Raw genomic sequence first — 16,168 nt, forward strand, 5'->3', positions numbered from 1 at the left:
GACTTAAAAGTTCTTAAAGAGGAGCTTGATTTTGTTTTTGGGCTCTACTAGAATAGGTTTCATGCTTGAATGTAAAAAAAAAACATAATTTTTCACATAATATCCATTGGTGCAGCTCATCTCTTTCCAGTCTGTCAGTAACGCTCTGTTTAGTTCCTATCTTTATGAAGCCCCTCCTTTCAAAAAGCGTGCTCTGGTTGGTCTGCTTGATCAGTGTGATGTGTTTCTTACACAAGCGGACCGCTTCGCTTCAGAAGGCCTTTATTAACCCCCCGGAGCCGTGTGGAGCAGTAATATAATGGATAGATGCACTTTTATGGACTTCAAAACAGAATTGCTATTATAAAGCTTGAAAGAGTCAGGACATTTTTAATATAACTCCGATTGTATTCGTCTGAAAGAGGAATGTAATATACACCTAGGATGACTTGAGGGGGAGTAAATCATGGCATAATTTTCATTTTTTGGGTGAACTATCCCATCCCGCCACTTTATTTTGCGTATGCCTTGAGCGGAAATTATTTAAATGAACATGCTCGTTCCCAGAGAAAAAACTCAAGACTACAACGGAGGCGTTTCAGGGAGTTATGACGTACATCCTTCCTCAGTAAGCATGATTCACTGCATATTCTGGCAGATAACAGCGTGTAATTAGTGTTTAAAAAACCATTAAACAGATAAGAACCTGCAAGACAGTTGCCACCACAAGAAATATCACAATTTACATGAAGCACCCTGTGTACCATAATCATATTTTTCCCTTGTCACATAATTAGATCCCATTCTAAACATAGGGTTTTTTCAAAAAACTTTAGCAACTGTACTACAAACAAGCAATTACTTGGCAACAAGGCCATTTCTGTCCTCTGGTGGGTATGAAAGGCTTGATTTAGCTGGCCTGGGCCTCTCAGCCGTGTGCGGAGGATGGAAAACTCCTCAGAGACACCGGCTCAAGCACCATGAATCCTACATTCAACGAGTTCTGGGAAAAGTAGTGTGTGTTTATGTCTCGAGTGACCACTGCAGAGATGAAAACATACGGGAGAGGGGCAGAGGGCTAAAGGCCGCGCTACATTTAACTCTGTATTTAAAGATGTTTCTCATTAGATTCCTTAGGAGAAATAACAATAGACACAAATGAGACAATCTGAAACAAATATGAGTGTCCAAGAAAAAGAAGGGGAAAATACTTTATAAATCTATCATGTACTGTATACTCTGAAATGTTCCTAGACATGTGCTCTGTCTAATATTTATACAATTCGTTAAAAAAAATATTAAACTGAATATCTCTAAAATGGGTAATTGTTGTTTTAATAATTGTGAGGCTTTTAAATGTACTCATCACGATAAAAAAGTAGGCCTATTTAAAAATCGTGATTTCTTAAATCACAAATACAAAATTTGGGGAATTGTACCATGCTATTTTACAACTAGAACTATCCATTCCTTGTCATAAAAATGTCAAACTATTTAATATTTTAAGAGCCTTACTGACCTTGGCACGCGGTCATGAGGACCGACAGAGGTCTTCTCTATGATATCATTTCCTGCTATATTTTCTCATGCATGTTCCTGCATGTTGGTTAAACCACATGACTTCGATATGGCAGCCAATTTTTGTAATATGTTAACCAAAATATTGATTATTATATATGATTAATAAAGATTATGCTGCACTAATTAAGGTTTTCTGTTCAATGTTCTATTATAGAGTATTTTTTCTTCGTGACATCAGGACAGTTGTTTCACCCTGACGTATTTGATTTTATACCCCCTAAAATATCAAAATATCATGATTTAAATATAACAACATACATATCCCAGAAAAAGTGTATTTAAGTCATTGTACACTATATTGCCAAAAGTTTTGGGACGCCTGCCTTTACATGCACATGAACTTTAATGACATCCCATTGTTTATCCGTAGGGTTTAATATGGAGTTGGCCCACCCTTTGCAGCTTTAACAGCTTCTGCTCTTCTGGGAAGGCCTTCCACAAGGTTTAGGAGTGTGTTTATGGGAATTTTTGCCCATTCTTCTAGAAGCTCATATGTGAGGTCAGGCACTGATGTTGGACGAGAAGGCCTGGCTCTCAGTCTCCGCCCTAATTCATCCCAAAGGTGAACTATCGGGTTGAGCTCAGGACTCTGTGCAGGCCAGTCAAGTTCCTCCACACCAAACTCGCTCATCCATGTCTTTATGGACCGACGCTTTGTGCACTGGAGCGCAGTCATGTTGGAACAGGAAGGGGCCGTCCCCAAACTGTTCCCACAAAGTTGAGAGCATGAAATTGTCCAAAATGTCTTTGTATGCTGAAGCATTAAGAGTTCCTTTCACTGGAACTAAGCCCAAACCCTGAAAAACAACTCCACACCATTATCCCCCCTCCACCAAACTTTACACTCTGCACAATGCAGTCAAGCAAGTACCATTCACCTGGCAACCGCCAAACCCAGACTCGTCTACCAGATTGGAAGTGTGAGTGGTCACTTTCAGAGAACACGTCTCCACTGCTCTAGAGTCCAGTGGCGGCATCCTCATTTCAAATAACTGAAATAAACAACGTCCTTGAAATATTTTATTTTATTTCAGCTAGTCACTATTTTCATTTAACAATGGGAACTAAAACTACTAAAACTTAAATAAAATAGTATGAAATCTAAATCTAAAAACAAATAATAGTATCACAGTGATACCAAATTATTGAGCATAATTGAGAGAGTGTTGAGATCGTATCTGAAACTCTAGAGGAAAGAATTAAGGGTTTATTCCCTGTGGGGGGGTTAAAGAAAAAATGGACGCAACTTTACCCTCTTGGGAAAATGAATTATTGATTCATGTTCAAACTTGTTTCTCTCCCAACCCAACATAACTAGTTTTTCCCTAGACTAGGCCCAAGGCTTTTTGACACCAAATGATTGACAAGCATTGTTGGTCTTACGCACACATTGAGGCCCTCAGTGAACAAACTCACGCTATATTTCAGTCCACCTGAAGCAGGGCCCTATCTCCCAACAACCACTGCAAAAACACAGGCAAACATACACACATGATACATATACATGGCACTAATCTTATTAGCAACTCCAAACATCAGTTCTGCATTTTCAGTCAACATAGGATTGCCTTTCAGACTTAAGTATGTGTGCAATTAACACTGAGCTTCTGTCCCCTTAACCTGCCTCATATCTGTGATGCAACCGAGACCTTCTCATACACACAGGCGAGTTTTTAGCAGAGCTAATGTCATTATCTCCTCAAATACACTCTGTAGGACTATATCTGTGCTGTGAAAACAAACTGACGGAGGTGCAGGGGTGTCGGGTGCGCCTCACTGTCACCAGCAGAGCCTATACGAAGAAGTGCATGAACACGTATTTAGGTAACCAGAACCTTTTTCCAGGATGTAAATATCATAAAGATGCATTTGACTTTCCAGTGCCTCCTAAAAGCAGAGACGATTTTCCTATAAGCCAGAGTAAGCAACACTAAAACAGGAGTTTTCCACAAAAATAGTGCATTTGACAAGCTGTAAGTTCAACCACTGGTACACAAACAAGAAGTTAATAATGAGAATATTACATTTTAGACACAATATTGTCAATTGCTCTGCTAATGAAATTAGTTTGAAGCAAAGTCAAAGAAGAAAAGTGCACTTTCAATAAAGACTTGTAGTGTACTTAAAATCTTAAGAGTATATTAAAAAAAAAAACTCTACTTGCAGATAGTATTACTTAAATACGTCTTTTAACACACTTAAAGGGTTAGTTCACCCAAAAATGAAATTGATATCATTAACTCCTCACCCTAATGTCGCTCCACACCCGTAAGACCTCCGTTCATCTTCAGAACACAGTTTAAGATATTTTTATATTTAGTCCGACAACGTATGAAAGTGTATGCACACTATACTGTCCATGTCCGGAAAGGGAATAAAAACATCATCAGAGTAGTCCATAAGAGACATCAGTGGGTTAATTAAAGTCTCTTGAAGCATTGGAAATACATTTTGGTCCAAAAATAACAAAAACTACGACTTTATTCAGCATTGTCTTCTCTTCCGGCTTTGTTTTCAATCCTCAAATAAAGATTTGAACAGTTATGAATCAGCGTATTGATTCATTATTCGGATCACCAATATCACGTGATTTCAGCAGTTTGACACACAATCTAAATCAGGAATCAATTCACTGATTCATAACCATAAGACAATGCTGAATAAAGTCGTAGTTTTTGTTAATTTTGGAACAAAATGTATTTTCGATGCTTTAAGAGATTCTAATTAACCCACTGATGTCTCATATGGACTACTTTGATGATGTTTTTATTCCCTTTCTGGACATGGACAGTAAAGCTCAAACATGTATTTTAGTCTGGGACTAGACTTAAACTTGGTCTGTGAAGCTGGGCCTTAAAGTTTAATTATTTTAAATGAACTAAATTGCAACGTCATCATTTTAAATGTCTAATGACAGATAAAATTAAATACATGACATACAAGCTTCATTATAAATTACATTAAAGTATATTTTAGTTTACAATGATAGCTTGTCATTACATTCAGCAGTACTTTAACCATTATTTCAATCACAATAAAAGTACACATAAAGTACTTAAAGCTACAATATGTCATTTTCTGACATTGACACATATATGGTTAAAGTTGTTTATTTCTCTGGATTTAAACATTCTTGAAAACATTTGAGATAATGCAAGTACACACATTAACAAAATATAACACTGTTCTAGTGTTTCTTTGGATATTTTAACCCAAATATCATACATATTGTGCCTTTAACGCATATTTAAGTGGGTCAAAAAAGCACTGCATGCGAAAAGCGAGATTCTAAAGTCTGCATTCAATGGACATGAGAGAGGATTTATGAATGGCAGTGAATCAAAACCACTGAGTAGGTGACACAACAATGACAACAGTTAGCAAAGTAAGCATTTGTTTAAAATAAATTCCTATTCAGAGTAAGCAATTTCGGACGCAGCCACTTTTGCTCCTGAATTACTCTGTGTTTTGAATGAACTTTGAGTCATTCAGTCATTGAATGAATGACTCAATGACTCATTCATAAAGACAATGAGTTTTGCCACATACCCCCACTCTATAACTATGGTCTGTTGGAACATGGGAATTACACATTCATAGATTATGCTGTAAAAAAAAGCTGAATAATTTGAAAAAACTTGTTTAGTCATCTCGGTAAGGCACAGACTCTTGTGGCTCATTGCTTTATTTGAACAGCTAGTTTGTAAAATATGTATTGGTGATTTAATTAAGGCGCAGGGTTGTACTAAATGGTTCAAATTAACATCCTGGGACATCCTGCAGAGTTAAAACACGCTAGAACAGCATGATTGATACACGGTGGGCTTAACCGGGAGCAATCCTGAAGGATTATACCGGCCTAGAAACAGCAGCTTGAGTTAAGGACAGCCTAAGGCACAGCGAGGTAGTGATTACAAAATGACACATAACAACCTCTACAGGCTTATCATGATTGAAAGAAGGAAACTAAAGGCTTTTCAGCCATATGGTAGCGCTTTTGTTCTTGACGTATGTGTGGGACAAAAGAAAAGTAGACGCATATGGGACACTGTGAAAAAGCTGAGCTTCACTATCTGTTTTTTGTTACTGGCACACTGAACACATCATTGCTGTGCGGTAAAAAGTTCTTATGAATGAAACTACAGGTGTTGCATGATATGTATTATATGCAGGAAGCGTTATGTTGTAATGCTTAATTACAGCAATTAGTTCAATGCAACCCAATAAATACATGAAACATCTTACTTTTGGGGATCTAAGACAGATTGGAGCTTGTTCTAACTCTAAAAAGTAATTTACAATGATTTTTAAGAACACTGTTCTGAAGAATAACACATTTCCTTATGACTTGTCTTGTTGTAGAATAAGAAGATGGCATTAAGCAGAATTTTATTTTTAAGAGTATTTTGTGAATCCAGCCCCTGGTTATTATATGCAAATGAATTTGGCGTTGTTGCAAATCGGAAGTGGTTTTATTTTCATAATCTTAGTATTTATTCCATTTTAGTTTTATTATATAAACGGTTACTATCAATTTAAAAGATCTTAGTTTAGTGCTCGCTTTTACTTGCATTTCTGTTTGTTATTAAAAGATATGCTGATGTAAGTTTTTGGATAGCATTTTATTATAAATTGCCTCATTGTGCTATAATATCCGTGAATGTTCAGAAGAACACATGTACAGAAACACATGTGGGTTCAATCAGAGCACACCGCTGGGGGTTGAGAGCAGGACGGGCCAGCAGTTTCACTGCGCTGCTTAACTCCAAACGGCCCAGACCAGAACGCATCGGTTCAAAAACGCCGGCCAAACCACGTCCATTAATTCCACAGACCTCTACGCCACGGACAAATCCAGTGTAACATTAGAAGAAAAGTTACAGACCGTATTCTAGGAAATGACTCTCATTTTTCAAACGACAAATCCTAAAAACTTTAAGAAAAGCAGAGTAAATCTCCATGTTATTAGTGAAGCTTGCAAAGCTAAATCCTTATTAGGGGAAGAATGGCTTCAGATTATATAAATATAATGATAAATCATTGAATGATCGAGTCCATGACAGAAACACGGATTACTAGTATTCATTTTGTCTGGTTGCAGTACAAATAAATCAGGTTACATTTACTTGAAAATCAAAATGACAGTATTAGTTAAGTTTCACAGACAAGGCGTAGGTCTAGTCCCAGACTAACATGCATGTTTGAGCTGTTTTAACTGAAAGCAACTTGCACTAGCATATCTTAAAATATGTCAGATCCATTGTTTTGTCTCAAGATGCACATCAGTAAGGTTTTTTTCATGTTCATGTTTTCACAAGACATGTTCATAAAAGCCACTTAAATGTCCTAAAAATGAATGGCCTAATCCTGGCTCGATCTAAGCCCTGTCTGTGAAACCAGGACTTAAAGGGATAGTTCACCCAAAAATTAAAATGATGTAATCATTTACTCAACCTCAAGATGTTCCTAAACCTGACCTTCTTTCTTCTGGTGAACACAAAATATATTTTAAAGAGTGCCGGTTACCAATCAATTGATTGACCACATTGACATTCATAATATATTTTTGTTTAGTCATTGGGGCCCAAACTCATTTTTCATTTTGCTTCTCAAGCTAATTTATCTTGATTTAGGAAACGTTGAGATATTTGTTCTGGAAAACAAGATAAGAATACTGAGCAAGAAAGTCATTTTTGCAGTGTACTATTACTACCACTGCATTACTTACCTAACTCCCGCTATTAAACACATGATGAGGTGAACATATTTCACGTCTCTGGCCTCCGCCAGCAAATGGAATAAACGGATCAGACTTATAACAATCAACACATGCATATTGCATCAGGTTCGTAAATGACACCGAGCACATTTGTAGACAACGAAAGTCTCTCTGTTGAGTCCTTTGACGTAAAGTGTAAACCTCAAGTTACGTAATATTATGCCCGAATTCAGAGAAACATCAACAACAAAAAATCATTCATTCCAGCAAGTAAACAGCACTGGAAGAAGATGACGACGATGCAGGGAGATCATTATGAAAATGAATATAAATGCTTCAGGGGCTCCAATTTTCTGTTGAAATACAAGGTAGAAAGTTTAATCCTCAGACACTATGCTTAATTTTCCTGACATTTCTAGTTGGATGGAACATTACGTATACTTTGTTGAAAGGTTTTTTACTCTAAAATACTGTTTTGTAAATATTAAAGAAGAAATAATGCTTTGTTGCTACTCCTTTTTGGAAAACATTTCTCACTCTGCCCTTAAGCTTTCATAAGTTTAGGCGTAATATGCTCTGACATGTTGCAGGATATCTGTTACATTAGTGTGGATTATAGTGTTTATAATAACAGAACAATAATAACTGAACACGTGCACTCCTGATTTAAACATGTCTAAATGTCAGTCAGCAAAATCAACATAAGAGTAATTCAGACATTGTGTGATATTTTAAAATGGATTGTTTTTACTATTAGGTCCATGTACTATAGCTAATAAATATCATGAATTAATTCAATTTCCTCTACATTATCATCATAGGACAGCTAAAAGGTGCTGTATGTAAGTTTGTGACTGTACTGAAGCATAAAAATACCATCATATGTTTGCAGATATTTAGGCAAACTATATTTTGAATTTGGACTGCGGAACCCATTTCAACCACTAGCTGTCATTCTTACATACCGCACCTTTAACCACCCTGCCATTTTTGACTGCATGCCTTTGACACTAATTTAATCATTTAAATTGAATTTTAATATTTAAATATAAATTTGGAAATTAAATACATGCTCATCATAAAAGATGATGTTTGATGTACTTGGCCCTCTTGTCATCACTACCAGGGAATTTGCATGCCATCGTTTACTAAATTCAACACACACTGCACCGGTTGCATGATGTTCATTCGTCAAATATTTCTGAAAAGTCTGAAAAAATCATCATCCTGCATCTGACGGCATGGTCTGCTGATGGCATGATGGTGGGCTGCACAATGCTCACGCTTTTGGGACTTGGACTCTCGACGCGTCTGTGAAAATGATATTGTGGTCTGGTCGTGGGGGTCTGCAGAAGTGTGTGTGTGTGTGTGATTAAATCCAGGCTGAAAATGTTTTGGCCCAGCTCCAGTGGGTGTTACATAAGAAGTGTTGATGTTTAAGACCTCCACATGGGTAGGGATCACCGGTCAGCGATGAACACATGCAATGCAGGAATATGCCAGCGTCACTGACTTTTTTTATGTTTAAGGGCCAGATTTACTAAACGGGGCAAATTAGCGTGGGAGCGCAAAAAATGCAGATGGGACTGAAAAGTTCTGCGTGTGATCTACTGATGACACAAATTAAAGGACACAGATGCAGCCGGATCATTTTCATATTGATCAACGCAATCTACCAGTTAGAGTCTGGTTTAAGCCGCAAACATGAGCCCAAACCTCAGTGAATCACTGCGCATGATTCATATAAATACTCTCCTGCCATACATTTTCGTCTGAAAGGGAAACTCCTACAAATGCATATGCAATAATGTCAGCCGCAAAAATAACCGTCCACACCTTTTCAGCGCTAATTTCTCACTGCGTGTCTTTAGTAAATCCTGACAGTAGAGGGCTTTTATGCAGACACAGGCTGTTAGTAAATGTGACCCTAATACTGTAAAGATGCTTGCTTTAAACCAATCTATTGTATTAAGTGATAGAAAAATAAACATGACTTGACTGGAGTGGACTGGAGTGCAGAACTGGTGAAAATGACTGCACATCACTATGCTGTTGTGTGTATTTTGCTGTTAAAAGGAAAGCACGCAGCACGTATTCATCTAAATGCCACTCTCATCAGTGGGGGCGTCAGGATGTTCACAGACAGTGTACTGCAGCAAAGATATTTAAACTTTTTACCCCTAAGAAAAGAACAAAAATAACTTCAAATTGATTTCGGAGTGGAATGTCAGCAGGATGTGTTTCATAATATTCACCGTATTATAGCTATCATAGAGTTTATTTATCCTTCAGCTGGGTTTCGTTTCACTGTATTTATTGACAGCGGTGCTGTACAGTATTCATCAAGTGGATCTAGGCTGCACAAAATGTCCCTTCTTATCTGTCTGTGTGTGTGTTAGTGTGTGTGCGTATGTAGAGTCAGCCTCTGAGTCTTTAAATGAAGGTTAGTTTGACAACACTCATCTACAGAACACAACAGTGACCATCCACTTTATAGACCTTGGTTCTGGAAATATTTTTCTCAATCGTTTTGTATACAGGGATTTCAAAACATTATTCAACAAATACTTCCAAGGCAAGGACTAAACCAATTAGCAATGAAATGAAACATATAACACTACAAACTTTGATTCAAGAAAATAGCTAAAGTCTTTTATGAGTGAATCAACACTTTCCATGTAGCATTGTGAATGACTTAATTAAAAACGCAACTGAAAGACTATTGCAATTTAAAAGAAGTTAGCATAAGAGAATCATTTGTGATTGTTGCAACTTTAAACCATCATATTATAATGATTTCTGAAGGATCATGTGCCACAGAAGACTGGATATGCTGGAAATCCAGTTTGCTTCACAGAAATTAAAAAATATTAAAACAGGAAACAGTTACTTTAAATTGTTTACAAAGTATTACTATTTTTACTGTATTAAATATAGCCTTGCTGAGCATGAGAACCTTCATTCAAAAACATAACTTTTAAATATTATTTGAAACTTTTAAGTTTATTTTGAGTTTATTCTAAGATATTGATATATTAAGCACTATCACCACTATTAAATGTGGTCATAAGAATAAATAAATAAAATGTTCAGCTCCATAACTCATATCAGCTCTAATTATGACTAGCTTGTTCTGGAAACACACAGGCAAATGACTGGCATTGTGCTCTCATACAAGAGCTGATAGTGTTACTATTTATAAAAGCAGAGGCAGGGACACATACTGTGAGAGAAACTGATAGTGACAGGCACAAAGACAGAGAGGTGAGGCTGAACAGACTGAAAGGAAGAGACAGAAAAATATAGGTTAACACAATATGGACACACGCCTTCATGTCACAGTATAAGGGATGGTTGTCCAGTGAGACATTTCAGTCGTACTGAGAAGAAGCAGTTTCACATTCGATTAGGAAGGCTTGACATTCAGACAAATTATAAAGGAAAAAAGAAATCCAGACACTGAAAACTCAACAGTCACATTCATCATCATCAAGTCAATGAGGCATAAAGAAGTCAAAGTGCACTACAGTTTGACCTCTAAGGCCCTGTTTACAGCTGGTATTAAGAGCACGAGTAGACGGCGAGACACATTCCCGTTCACACCTGGTGTCTCTTTTGTCCTCTTTCAACCACTTCTGTCCTGAAAAATGTATGGACTTTTTCAGATCTAAAATGGATGAAGTAAGCTAACGCAATTTACATATGAACAGGCCCGGAGAAAACAGAAAACCATACGGAGACCATCAGCTTTCGTTTCTGCTCTGACAGCCGCTAGACCTGCCGAACGCTTTGAGTGTGTGTTAGAAATCAGGAATGGTGAGAGAACATTGTGCTTGGTATGTTTTTCCTCTTCAAACTACACTTGGGTCTTCGGCCAACAAAATTAAATCCCGTCTGGCTAGTGCGCTTCTCATAGCGTTCACTCATTAGGTCAGTGGAGAGAAGACGGCCTTTTGTGGCTCATTCGACACATTCGACAATGATGACAGAATTTCCATTTTTTGGATGGGTAAACCTTTAAAACAACAGTCAGAGGAAATAGGCAAAGAATGGAGTTGTTAAATTAAAGGTATGGATCCCCTAAAGGGACATGGTGAAGGAAAAGACATTGAGGGAAAAGAAATTGTCAAAACTCTCGAGAACGCAAAGAGCTCAACAGATTTTGCAAGCGAACGCAAAAGCATTGATTTATTATTTAGTACTCCGTTTAAAGCTTCTAATTGCTCATTAAATTGTTGAAATATTATAGATATTACTATTAATACTAATAATATTATCGCTAGTCATACAGTTATCTATATCTGATCTGCCCATGTCCAGCATGTTAGCGTATTGTTTTAATGAGTAGTGTCCTTGGAGAAATCGTGTAAAAAATAGTTTCCTAAGAGATCTTTGTTAAACACACACACACACACATTAGTAGAGTTTCTAGTTTACTGGTTTGTCATAGTGTGGCATTGTGAAGTATTGTTAGAGAAACTGTTGATCTGGAGTTTATGCCTTTTTGATCATTTAGCCTTGATGTTTATCATATCACAACTATCCGCAATGTGATTTATTCAACAAATTATGCAGCCGTAATTAATACCGTTATAATACACTTTAGAATAAAAGTCAAACATTAACTAATAATGAACTGCAATTATAAAGCATTTATTTATCTTTGTTAATGTTAATTTCAACATTTACTAATACATTATTAAAATCTTGTTAACATTATTTAAAGCACTGTGTAGACCTAACTAACATGAACAATTCAATTTTTATTAACTAATGTTAACAAAGATCAACTAATACAGTAACAAATGTACTGCTCATCATTAGTTCATGTTAGCTAATACATTAACTAAAGTTAACTAATGACTATTATCCTAAAGTGTTTCCATATTTTAAGGCGATACAGTTTCAGCATTGACATATTTTGTGTGATCTTGTGCAGAACACACAGCACGTGCACCTTGTTATCGCACTGTACACTCGACTCACATGTGACATTTCTTAAAATGTTTCCCTTTAGTGTTCCATAAAAGAAAGAAGGACATATGGCATTGCAACATCACCAAGGTGAGTAAATGACGACTTCATTTTCATTTTAGGGTAAACTGTCCCTTTAATGAAAGAGAAAGAGGCAGCAGCGGAACAGGACGCACTGTTGGGCTCAATTATCGGCCTCAGAGTAACTTTCACAACAGGCTTGTTCTTGTACAGAGCTGGCGTAAGAAAGCGTCCGCTTTAAGTGCAGATGGTTAGTTCTGACATTTCCTTTTCCGAGGCTTGCATAGAAGGTCAGGACTGCTCATTTAACCATCTCTTCAGAACATGCAGCCGCTCAGAAAACGTGTTGTTCACACAAACTTATGATGTACACTGCCCTAAGGTTAACAGTCTGCATTAAATATAGAAGGCAATTTAAAAAGGCCAGAGCAGCAAAAGGTAACAGACGTCATGAAGCATAGATTCATGCCTCTTGGTTCATGGGCTGAATTTTCACAGCTGGAGATTTTGTATATTATTATCTTTGACCTGCTCTTGAATGTCCCTCTTATCATTATGGGACAATCTCTCTGACTATCATTAAACTTTACAGTTATTAATAAAATTGCTGCAATCCCTCAAATGGGTCAAAGAGTCTCGATGCAGGTAAGCAGTCTCTTCTCAATAATTTTAAATCAAATGGATATTTAATAGTCATTTACAAGCATTTCCATTTATTTAACTACATATTTACCAATCAGTCATAACATTATGACCTATTCCTAATATTGTGCTGTTGCTGCCAAAACAGCCCTGACCCTTCGAGGCATGGACTCCACTAGACCCCTGAAGGTGTGCTGTGGTATCGGCACTAAGATGTTAGCAGCAGATCCTTTAAGTCCTGTAAGTTGTGAAGTGGGGCCTCCATGGATTGGACTTGTTTGTTCAGCACATCCCACAGATGCTCGATTGGATTGAGATCTGAGGAATTTGGAGAATCAACGCCTCAAACTTGTTGTTGTGCTCCTCAAACCATTCCTGAAGCATTTGTGCTTTGTGTCAGGAGCATTATCCTGCTGGAAGAGCCACAGCCACCAGGGAATACTGTTTCCATGAAAGTCTGTACATGGTCTCAGCAATGCTTAGGTAGGTGGAGCGTGTCAAAGTAACATCTACATGGGTGGAGGACCCAAGGTTTCCCAGCAGAACATTGCCCAAAGCATCACACTGCCTCTGCCGGCTCACCTTTTTCCCATAGTGCATCCTGTAACCATGTGTTCCCCAGGTAAGCGACGCACACACATCCGGCCATTCACGTGATATAAAAGAAAACATGATTCCTCAGACCAGGCCACCTTCTTCCATTGCTCCGTGGTCCAGTTCTGATGCTCACGTGCCACTGTTGGTGCTTTCAGTGGTGGACGGGTCAGTATGGGCACCCTAAGCAGCATTAACTTCGTGAGCAATTTGAGCTCCAGTAGCTCGTCTGTTTGATCGGACCACACGGGTCAGAATACATTCCCCACGTGCATCAATGAGCCTTGGCCGCCCATGACCCTGTGGCCGGTTCTCCACTGTTCCTTCCCTGGAGCACTTTTGATAGATACTGACCACTGCAGACCGGGAACAGCCCACAAGAGCTGCAGTTTTGGAGATGCTCTGACCCTTGTCAAACTCACACAAATCGTAACTCTAGCCAGTTTTCCTGCTTATAACACACCAACTTTGAGGACAAAATGTTCACTTGCTGCCTAATATATCACACCCACTAACAGGAGCCGTGATAAATAGATAATCAGTGTTATTCACTTCACCTGTCAGTGGGTCAATGCTCCAGTCATCTTAATGTCAACCCTCTTTAACCCGTTACAATTATAAACAAGCAATACACTGAAATAAATGGGGGCAGAAACAATTTTAAACCCAGAAATTGTTAGTAAATATAACGTAATTACAAAGAAGTGGCAAGTACACACTCTACTAAACATTACATTTAGAAGACTGAAATATTATTTTTTGTAAAACATACTCTAAAATTACAATGCATTCACTTACAGTAAGTGCTGTCTTCAATCAAATGTCCTCTAAAGATTGTAAGATTTATTTCTACTTTTGATTAATTAAATACTTATTGTTACTTGAATAAAACGAGTTCATTCAGATGTTACCACTTTACTCTGAAGTGGTTATATACAGTGTGAGATTACTAATAAAAATGCTTTGATTAAGAAATACAGCACAATGGATGAAGAAATGAAGAAATGTTATCCATATGGGGGTTTTCTTATTCCTGCAATTTACATTATGTGGTCTGGAAAAAACGGATGCTTTTTGCCAATCTTTTTGGTCTATTTCCACTAAGATTTATTGATTTTCTGGGTATGGGTGTTTTCATTAGAATGACTCAATGTTTTCCTCAAGCTGCGAAGGACATTATGAAAGCACAATGAAGTGATAGTTAGATCGCTGGCAGTGTTCGTTCTGAGGAAAACGGTTTGGAAACTGACGAGGCTCGCTCTTTGTTCTCTGATGGAAGGTTGTTCTCTGATACTCTTACTTTCTCCCTCCCTCGTGAGCTCTCTTTTTAACAGACATCTCCTGTTTAGGAAAAAAACCTTTAAAATATTGTGTTTTCAATTGACTGGAAACACAAAAGGCACTCCATTAGATCACTTTCTCCATATTCTCAGACCCCTTCAACACCGAAACCAATCGAGTTAGGGGCATTTAAGTCCATATGAGTCATTCTTACGATAATGTGCGGTAACAAAGATTATTTGTTTCCTCAAAATACCTCACCAGGCAAATGACAAAAGCAGGGTTTTAAATGTTGATGTTGTTGGTCGCAAACAGTATATAAGATGTCTACTAACTGTAAGTCAACTAACTCTCAGTGTATTAGTAGACTGTTTGGTTAGGGTTCGGGTTAGTAGAATAAGTTAACGTGTACTTGCAAAGTCACTTAATAAAGTGTTAACAGATATTACGCAGACAGTCTTATAGTACTCTAATTAAGTTAGTTGACATGTAGTTGCAAAGCTACTTATAGTTAGTAGAATGTCTAAAGTGGACTAACGAAATAAAGTGTTACCTGAAACTCCCAATACTGATTCATAGTGATAACATACTGTATATTTGTCATCATTATTTTGGCTGACGTCAAAGACTCGTATCAGTGACCTCTAGCTTTAAAGTCATGCCCATTCAGCAAATCTCGGATGCGTCAATAAGGGTTTACAGTAAGGCAAGTTGCATAGATGTAGGTCAAATGTTTTTGTTGTTGTTTCCTTGTGAAAAAGAAGTGCACTTAAGTGTACGTCAAATCTTAAAAGTACATTTATAAAACACTCACATATAATAGAATAAATGAAATCAAAGGTCACTTAAAGACATGTTTAACACTTTTTAATTGTCAAATTAAAAGTTTAACTTTAAAGTGCATTTTAAATCATAAAAAATCTTCCTTGTCCTGCTTTAAAGTACACTTATTTTGTTGACTAACATACTAAAGCGCCTGTAAAGCACTTCATTATAATTTTAACTGTAGTGTTATTCAATATTACATTTAAAGTGAATATATTTTAAACTAAATTCCAACTTCATCATTACAAATGTGTAATTATGAATATATTTAAATACATGTCAAACAAGTTTTGATAGAATATATAGTATGTACTTAGTATATCGTAGCAGTTTACCATAAACGCTTGTCAGTATATTCAGCAATACATTTTAACTATATTTCAAAGACACTAGCAGTAATAATGAAATTACATATAAAAATGTACTTGTGGCTCAAATAACACTCTTAACTTCAACTATCTTCATATAATATCAATTTAAACTTTGTTTAATTGTAAATAACATGCAATTAAGTGGCCGAAAATATCTAAGTATATTATTTCAATAAGTTAC

General features: G+C 37.0%; 1 protein-coding gene across 2 annotated transcripts in view; it reads right to left on the minus strand.

Moving 5' to 3' along the window:
* The window catches only part of wnk4a (WNK lysine deficient protein kinase 4a), a 65,614-nt gene that overhangs the window by 39,030 nt on the left and 10,416 nt on the right, over nt 1-16,168 (minus strand). The window lies entirely within an intron of this gene.

Source organism: Pseudorasbora parva, chromosome 21, assembly GCF_024679245.1.
Source record: "Pseudorasbora parva isolate DD20220531a chromosome 21, ASM2467924v1, whole genome shotgun sequence".
In the NCBI taxonomy this organism is placed as follows: domain Eukaryota; kingdom Metazoa; phylum Chordata; class Actinopteri; order Cypriniformes; family Gobionidae; genus Pseudorasbora; species Pseudorasbora parva.